The sequence below is a fragment of the Symsagittifera roscoffensis genome, chromosome 3 (genome assembly GCF_963678635.1).
Source record: "Symsagittifera roscoffensis chromosome 3, txSymRosc1.1, whole genome shotgun sequence".
Taxonomy (NCBI): Eukaryota; Metazoa; Xenacoelomorpha; order Acoela; family Convolutidae; genus Symsagittifera; species Symsagittifera roscoffensis.
The window spans coordinates 69097579-69106738 of record NC_087064.1 but is presented as its reverse complement, the minus strand read 5'-3'; positions in this window follow the sequence as shown (position 1 = coordinate 69106738).

Genomic DNA, 9160 nt, shown 5'->3' with positions numbered 1-9160 from the left:
CCTTAAAAAGCATTAGGAGGGTCAGCTATCATAATTTACCCATATAACAAGAAAGATGTCAGAAAACTGATTTCTATGATCTTTAATTAGAATGGGCTGTCCTCACACATGTCTATTTGGGTCTTCTGATAGCTGACCGTGAAAAAACTGTACCTCTGTTGTTGTCCTCTGTTGTTGTCATTTTTTATTAACTTCTGTTGTTGTCATTTTTTATTAACTTCTGTTGTTGTCATTTTTTATTAACTTGGATGCTGTTTTTACAGGTTCCCGGCGTTCAGTCGCAAGTTCTACGTCAGCATCCGGTTTAGAGGGGAGGAGGGGAAGTTCTGTGGGGGTGCTCTGGTCCGGCCACTTTGGGTAGCAACTGCCGCGCACTGTGTTCTCTTCAAATGGAGTAAAGAAAATCCTCTCATTTCTACTTCAAAATTGTCCCTATCTCAGTTCCTTTTATGAAAAAAACTTAGATCTAATTAACAATCTCGCCCTCCCCCTTTCAAGAAAGAGGCGAGTTTTTTAAGCAGATCAAAATTGTCGATTTTTCGACCAATCAGAATGCAGCAAAACTCTAATTCTCAATACAAGCTCTAGTGCTAATTTACTGTATTTATTTATAGGGGTGGAGATTCTTTAGAAGATCCAAAGGTGGGGGGGGATTTTTAAGTAGATCCAAAAGCTTTTTTGGGGGGAGGGGGGGGGGGGGTATGGGATGAATTTTAGATTCTTAAAAAAGTTCAGACAATTGGTACTTATTTTTGTTGACCTTATGAAAACTGCTCGAAATAAAAACGCTTCTTTTGAATCAGAGTGCCTCAGTTCAATTTCAAATGATTTTGAGCCCGAATCACTTCTTTCGCTTGCGCTTTTGGGCAAAATGAACATTTGGAAGAAAAGCTGCATTAATCCAAATTGGCAATTTTCTAACCACAAACACAAAAATCATCAGAAACTCTGGTTTTGAGAGCCGAGGAATGTCAGATAAAAAAACAAAGCTTCGCTCAAACTATATTAAAAGTCAGATTATTAATGTTTGAGAGAACATAGATAGATACATATTAGTTTTTTCTTGTAAACTGAAACGCTCTGTTTTACATTTCAGTCGGCAGAGTTTTCGTTGAGGCTGGAGACTTCTCTCGAGCCAACGGGGAACGAAGTTTCTTCCCCGTCAAGGAGTTCTTCTTTCCCGAAGGGTGAATATAGCTTAGAACTTCTACAGATGCAAACACGAGTAATGTGGTAACGGATCAAGCTACCATCCTCCCCCCTAACTTGACCAAGTTGAACTCTTCCTCCCCGCCATTGAATTTGGATAAAATGGCTCAGCGTTGAGTGTAAAATGCTCGAATCTGATTGGCTGAAAATTGTAGCTTTGAACCAAGTTAACATCTTCTCCTCTGAATTGCTTTAAATGGGGAAGATATAAATGTTGTCTGTGGTGACAAAATTCATTTGAGAAGAAATAGTTTAATTTAGCTTTTCTGCTTCATAGTTGAAAAACTTTAAGGATGCTCAATGCCTGCCCATTTCTGGTTGCCCTGTTTTCTAAAAGCTGTCCCGCGATAGTTCTGTATATTCGTTGTTAATTGACCAACCATAAAATATTTAGAAGACTCCTTTGACTTCAATGTGCACTAATTTTGGGGCTGGGAAGCTCGCCAAAACAACCCGGGTTGACCAAAACTTCTTATCGTACAATTTACATATATGAGAAACTTCTTGGATACAATTTCATACAATTCCATACGTACAGAAAATTGTATGAAATCTCTATGATAAGAATTTTTCCATATATGAAAATTGTATGATAGGTGTTTTTCCATGAACAAAAAAGCTGATTTATAGTTTCAAAATTTAATTTCTGAAAAATTTTGGTTGTGTTTGTAATCGAACACAAGTGACAAAGACCTTGGTTTGCACGAAGCGCCAAAGGTTGTACGCTCTCGCATTTACATTGCATAGAAAACGACCTGAATTGTCTTCGAGGTCTTTCACAAAAAATATAAGGAAAGTACCAACTTTTAAATTTTGGCAAAATTTTTCAACGATTTTTTTTTAAATTTGAGTTTTTAAATTAGCTGACATTGATCAAGGCATACATAAATACGCCATACAAAAGAATTAGAAATTTTAAGCGTTTTTGAAAAAAATTATAAAGCGAAAATGAAAAAACCCCAACATTATCGTATCCAGGGTAGAAAAAATTTTTTCTGGAAAATGTTTGTTAGCGTACAAAACTTATTTTGCGGTTGAAAAAAGAAGCAAACTCAAAATTACTTGAAAAAATTTTTGTGTCGCCATCAAAAAAACGCCAGTCATACAATTTCCATATCTGGGAATTGTATGATAAGCATTTTTTTCAAAAAACGAAAACCTCGGTTCTTTATCACCAGACTGCTTTATTAGAATCAAACAACCGCAGAAGTTAGCTTATATCTTTTTTCAAACTTTTTTTGAAATTGTATAAAAATTGTATGACAAGCATTTTTCCACACGCTTGATGTATGGAATTGTATGATAAGCATTTTCGGTGTATGGAGGTCAACCCGGGAAAGCTAAAGCGCAATTTTTTAATCTATTTTTTTAGAATCTAATTTCTCAGAAGTAGACTTTGCTCAAAAATTTTTGGCATAGCAAACAAAAACAAGAAAGCTCATTTGTTTGTTTCAGTAGATTAGAAACTGTTAAGGCTTCTCAAAAGTTCTTGGGTTTTGGAGAGCTAAAAAAAGGAAATGGCTGACAAATGACCTGAAAGAAGATAAATTAAAAAACAAAGTGTAAACGCCAAAAAGTTTTTGTTTCGACTTTCGTAACGAAAGTTACGGAGTGTTAGTGCTCGAGGTGTTGTTATTAGGGTACGATATATTTCATGCTATTAACGAGCAAGCGGAGATATAACACTCCTTAGAAACTGTTCCAATTTTTTGAAATGAGGCATGCTCATGAGGCAATTGGACTAATTAAAAATTCGTTATATAAGAAATATACTACTTTGTACTTAACATGGCGCGTGGCGGGTAATTTTCGAACAAAAAACTAAAAATAACTTTAAATTTTTTCATTTTTATCGAAATCTTCATCAATTTTTTCTAAAACGAACACTACTCAATAGATCTTAAAAGCTGCCGGAAAATTCAGGGCTTTACCCTGATACAAACATTTTTGTATGGCTTCGAAACGATGCTAGGTAAGATTTTTTGTCTGAATGGATTTTGTTAACTACTTGCTCCTGCTTGTAGTACCTAGTAAAAAATTGCCAACCCTATAAAGAACTTTTTATACTGGTGTGCAAATGTTAATGTTGTTCGTTGCAACGACTTACCCTGTTTGCACCAGAGAGGTATAAGATAACAAGATCCGTTTGATTTGCTTAAAATCAATTTTTTCGGCGTTTTGTTTTAATAGTTTATGAGAACGTATGTGCGACTGATACGGCTTTGCTATAAAATATAACAAGACATCATATTAAGACATCATATTTTTCAGTTTGAATGTAAGGAACAAAAAGTTTTCATGTGTCAGATTTTTTTGCAACTACAAGAAAAAAATCATACAAAAAACTGTAAATTCTTTCAAGGCATTTTTCAAACCATTCAAAATACCCGACTACAACTACTTCTGCGCCAAAATCTGCGCCAAAATACCCCTGTAGACAGCAGAAGTAGTTTGAAGTTTTCAACCTATAAATATTGATTGGAAAGGTAAATACTAGACGCTAAGAACCGAACTTTGTACTAAGCATAGCGTATTGGGGAAAAATCATTTTTTCTTCATTTAAAAATCAATTGTATCAAATTTTCAAAACCGATTTTTTCAGAGCCTAGTTCAAAGACGTTGCAGGGCAGCCAGAGCATACAGGACTTCTTTTTTATACAATTAGTTTTGTTGTTCCGACAACTTTCGAAGAAAATGACGAAGTATTTGTGTTCGGAGTGATTTTTTGGAGCTCAAATTTAAATAGATATTTCACCTGTGATCATTTTCGGTAGAGTTATGCGGGCTTAAAGATTGCCAATTGTGCCAAATTTGGAAAATTACCGCACAAGCGGGTGATTTAACCCGTCTGAAAAACCGTTTCAAATTGCATTGAGGCATGCTCTCTGTTCAATTTAATCTTTTACTTTGTAATTATCATAACGTATCGGAGGAGGGTTTTCAGAAAAAAAATTCAAAAAAAGTTTTAATTTATGTCCATAGAAATTAGAATGCAGTCGAAAACGTGAGGTCTTTGCCCTGATACGTGCACTCTTGTTGTTTTAGTGTGAGTGTAGAGGAGAGGCCTCGAAATGACGTGGCCCTGATCAAACTAAAACGGCCAATTGTTGACTTGGGTGAACAAACTTAATCATTCCACCGTCTTTAAGATAGTCTAATACACACAAAAACTTTTAAAAAAATTGAACGAACATTTCATTTATAGCTATTTATTTATAACAGTATAGCTGAAACTACTAATAATAGTGATGCTGGACTGGAATATGCTAACAAGAAAGAAAGGAAAACTTTTGGCAGTTATGCAATATTTTCCTGTTTTTTTTTGGGTGGAAAATATTTTAAGAAATTAGTAATGGTTGAGCAAAAAATGAGATACTTAAAGATTTCTTGCCCAGGTTGACATCCAATCTCTCTACACAAAAATACCAGGCATACATTTTTCCATACATGGATTGGATTGTATATGGAAAAACCCTTATCATACAGCTTCCATATATGAATGTTGTTTAATAAACATTTTTACATGTATACGAATAATGCATGCCTATGCTTTGATTCTTAGACCTGTCTCGCTACATAAATCTGTGCGAGAGTCCAGGAATGCAGGGGGACATCATAGGCACATGTGGAATGGGGTCTCTCTCTCGATCCCCCAACCCCCCTTTCCGAATGCCCTCCTCTCTCCAGGAGGCCCACTTCTCAGATAACAAAGTTGAGCCCCCCTTTGTACCCTTCGTGCACCCAGTTGTTCTCTGCAGGGACGACAACATATGCACTGAACGCATCACTCACGGTCAGTTTAAAGTGTTCGATGAATTAATATATAATATATATATATATGTATGTATGTATGTATGTATGTATGTATGTATGTATGTATGTATGTATGTATGTATGTATGTATGTATGTATGTATGTATGTATGTATGTATGTATGTATGTATGTATGTATGTATGTATGTATGTATGTATGTATGTATGTATGTATGTATGTATGTATGTATGTATGTATGTATGTATGTATGTATGTATGTATGTATGTATGTATGTATGTATGTATGTATGTATGTATGTATGTATGTATGTATGTATGTATGTATGTATGTATGTATGTATGTATGTATGTATGTATGTATGTATGTATGTATGTATGTATGTATGTATGTATGTATGTATGTATGTATGTATGTATGTATGTATGTATGTATGTATGTATGTATGTATGTATGTATGTATGTATGTATGTATGTATGTATGTATGTATGTATGTATGTATGTATGTATGTATGTATGTATGTATGTATGTATGTATGTATGTATGTATGTATGTATGTATGTATGTATGTATGTATGTATGTATGTATGTATGTATGTATGTATGTATGTATGTATGTATGTATGTATGTATGTATGTATGTATGTATGTATGTATGTATGTATGTATGTATGTATGTATGTATGTATGTATGTATGTATGTATGTATGTATGTATGTATGTATGTATGTATGTATGTATGTATGTATGTATGTATGTATGTATGTATGTATGTATGTATGTATGTATGTATGTATGTATGTATGTATGTATGTATGTATGTATGTATGTATGTATGTATGTATGTATGTATGTATGTATGTATGTATGTATGTATGTATGTATGTATGTATGTATGTATGTATGTATGTATGTATGTATGTATGTATGTATGTATGTATGTATGTATGTATGTATGTATGTATGTATGTATGTATGTATGTATGTATGTATGTATGTATGTATGTATGTATGTATATTACTGTTTGGTCAATCTTGGCGAAGCAAAGTTGATTAAAGCCAAGTATTCTAAAGCTAAAGCAAAAATTTTTGCCGAATTGCCAAAAGTGCATGCATCAATAATGAGTAAAATTTTCCGATTTTTGTGTTATTTTGTCAGGCGCTGATCAACGATTTTCTGTAGGTGGTTGATTTTAAAAAAAAACGAAATTTTGGCAAACATTTTAGCAGCGTTGACTACAATGACTTTCCAAGATTTCCTAAGATGCTATAAGACCTATTTTGACAAAATATTTTGTGCCACAGCCTACAATATGAAAAAAGAGGTCAAAACTATGTGTTCGAGCACTAATTGTAATTGTAAAGATTTTGAGCACTAATTGGAAGATTTTGAGCACTAATTGTAAGATTTTGAGCACTAATTGTAATTGTAAAGATTTTGAGCACTAATTGTAATTGTAAAGATTTTGAGCACTAATTGTAAGATTTTGACCCAAAAAAAAATGTTTTTTTTTTCGGCGCACACTCCCCTCATAATTAAAATATATTGTCGCCAAAAGCAGCTTTAGATATCTTAGACTGTCGATAAGCCAAAATTAGACGTCACCTTAATTGTTTGGTCAAAACTAGCTTTTTATCTTTTAGATGCAAACACGTGTGTGATGGACGATGGTTCCCCTGTCTACCAACTGGAGTGCACGCAGAGCCAGGAAGGCACTGGGGGGTCCTACAGGGTGCCCAGTTGTCTGTATGGGGTTGTCAGTTACCACGAGAGGGGCGATGGGGGTGCGGGGGAGGAGTGCAGCGGGAGGAGCATATTCGCCAGTGTGCCACATCTGCTAGACTGGATGCGACATATCATGAGAAACTATTGAGAGCATTCAATTGGGTCTAAAAATGAAAGAAGCTGAAGATTCTTTACAACAATTTACACGATCAAAAAACGACATATGATTTTTTAACTTTTAGCAATCGGCAAGACGGAGGTCAATTTATTTTTTCTTTCAAAGACTAAATAAATTGACTTCCGCTTGGCAACAAAAAAAAGACACATCATCATGTCGATTGTTAAAAGCCGAAAAAAACCGTTGATTCAATTACTACTTATTGTTATTTAAAAACACTTTGATTCTCAGATTATACCAGAAATTTCAATTGAATGTATCTCCATTTAAAAATATATTTTAAAATCAATTTTTGTCCATACTTGCTTGTGCATTAATTCAAGTCTAAAAGGGCCCACTTCGAAAGTCAATGTTGTCTAAACAAAGTTAGGCAAAAATTTCGACGCTTCAATCGGCAAACAATTAAGGTATGAACGTTGAGTTAATTGAGGTATGACCCTAAACCACACACAATTGGTTAAACAATGTTAGTTGTGAAAAAAATGAAGCGAAATTTTTGAAAAAAAAGCACTGAATGAGGAGAGTCAAAGAAAAAACAGATCCGTTAAAAAACTCTGAAGTTATTCTTGGTCACCAAAATAGTATTGTTTCTTTTAATGGTTTAGCTCTGTAAAAAGTTATAACAAGCATTGAATGAATTTTGACTTTCTGTTCGCTGTTTTAAACCTGAGGGCAGGAAATTTTTCGAAAAAAAATTGAGTTTGACATTCAGATGAGCTATAACTAGGAAAAAAATCAATTTGAAAAATTTTATTAGCATTCCAATTTTGATCTACGAACTACATAAACCCCAAAAATGGAAAGTATATTTGTCTTTTTTTGTAAACTTCCAGTCTACTTTTTGTCGAACAACAATCTTACAAAGGTAGTCAAAAAAACCAAGAAGTAATTTCATCATCAATACGATACAAAAAGCCAAAAGTAGCCAAACCCCAAAATTACCTGTAATAGCAATTGAGGTAGACATCATGCGCAACAGCTTTAAAATGCTATCAAAAAATCGCAATCATAGTGATGCCCTAAAAACTATAATAAATTCAAAAATCAAATCAAATCAATAATAAAAACTACAATAAATTCAAAAATCAAATCAAATCAATAATAAAAACTATAATAAATTCAAAAATCAAAAATCGAGATCACCCAATCAATAAACAATTCAAGTGAAACAATCAAATTCAAGAGATCAATTAGTAAAAATACTCAAGAGGTTGATATAATTCAAACTTTTATCAAAAACATCAGGAAACTATTTCACGAGTTCGACATAATCGATGCAGATATCAAAACAGCAGGGGCAAAATAGTTACAACAATTTTAAATCAAACTAAATCTACAACTGAACCACAACATAAAAATTTTGAAAAACAATACAAAAGAATTTAAAACGAGATTCGTCGGTTACCGAGCGAGTAGCACAGTATTTTCCGACCACAGTCTTATAAAAAATAGAAAAAAGTTTTTCTATTCAAACGCGCGTTGCTTTTCCTGTGTCGTGTGATGAAAGTAAATAAACGAAAAATAAGAATCTAGGCTTACTCGGTAGTCATAGTAAAAAAGAAAAAGAGGACAACAATTTTCGTCTAAAAAAGACTAGAAAAACAAAAAAAAAACATTAGTAAAATTTAAAAACATTTTCAATCGTTTTAAAAACTTTTTGCAGCAATTTTTTTGAAGTTTTGAAGTTTTGATTTTCAAAATGGCGAGAAAAAATAACTTTACCTGATTAAAATTAAGTTTTCACGGTTAAATTTAACTTGATTAAGATATTGCAAGCCTGCGCTCTCGCTTGATTCCCTCGAAGTTAGACTTAACGATTTGGAAAACTGATCCTGTTTTTCTCGATACTTTGAAAATTATTAGTTGTAACTAACTTGGCGTGGAAAAAAACTGAAATAGACCCGAACATAAAATTCTTCTCCGTTTTCAATGATTGGAACAAAAACGTTAGGTAAGAATTATGATAGATACAAAAAGAACAAGAGTGTTAAACTAAAAAATTAGCTTCAAAAAAGAGGTATGATAGGATTTATTCACACCGAGCACAAGGATATGAACTAGATCAAAGTCATTAAAAATAAACACCCGGAAAAACAAAAGACATCGAAACAAACCCCCAAACTAGAAAACAATAAAAAAGAATTCAAGTTAATAAAACAACAAGCAAAACGGGAGAAATGTATAGAATTTTACCTGAAGTAGAACAGGAAAGTTCAAATGAAGACGAAACTCAAAAAAGCCCAGGAACTTCATGGAGAAAAAACGATGAAAG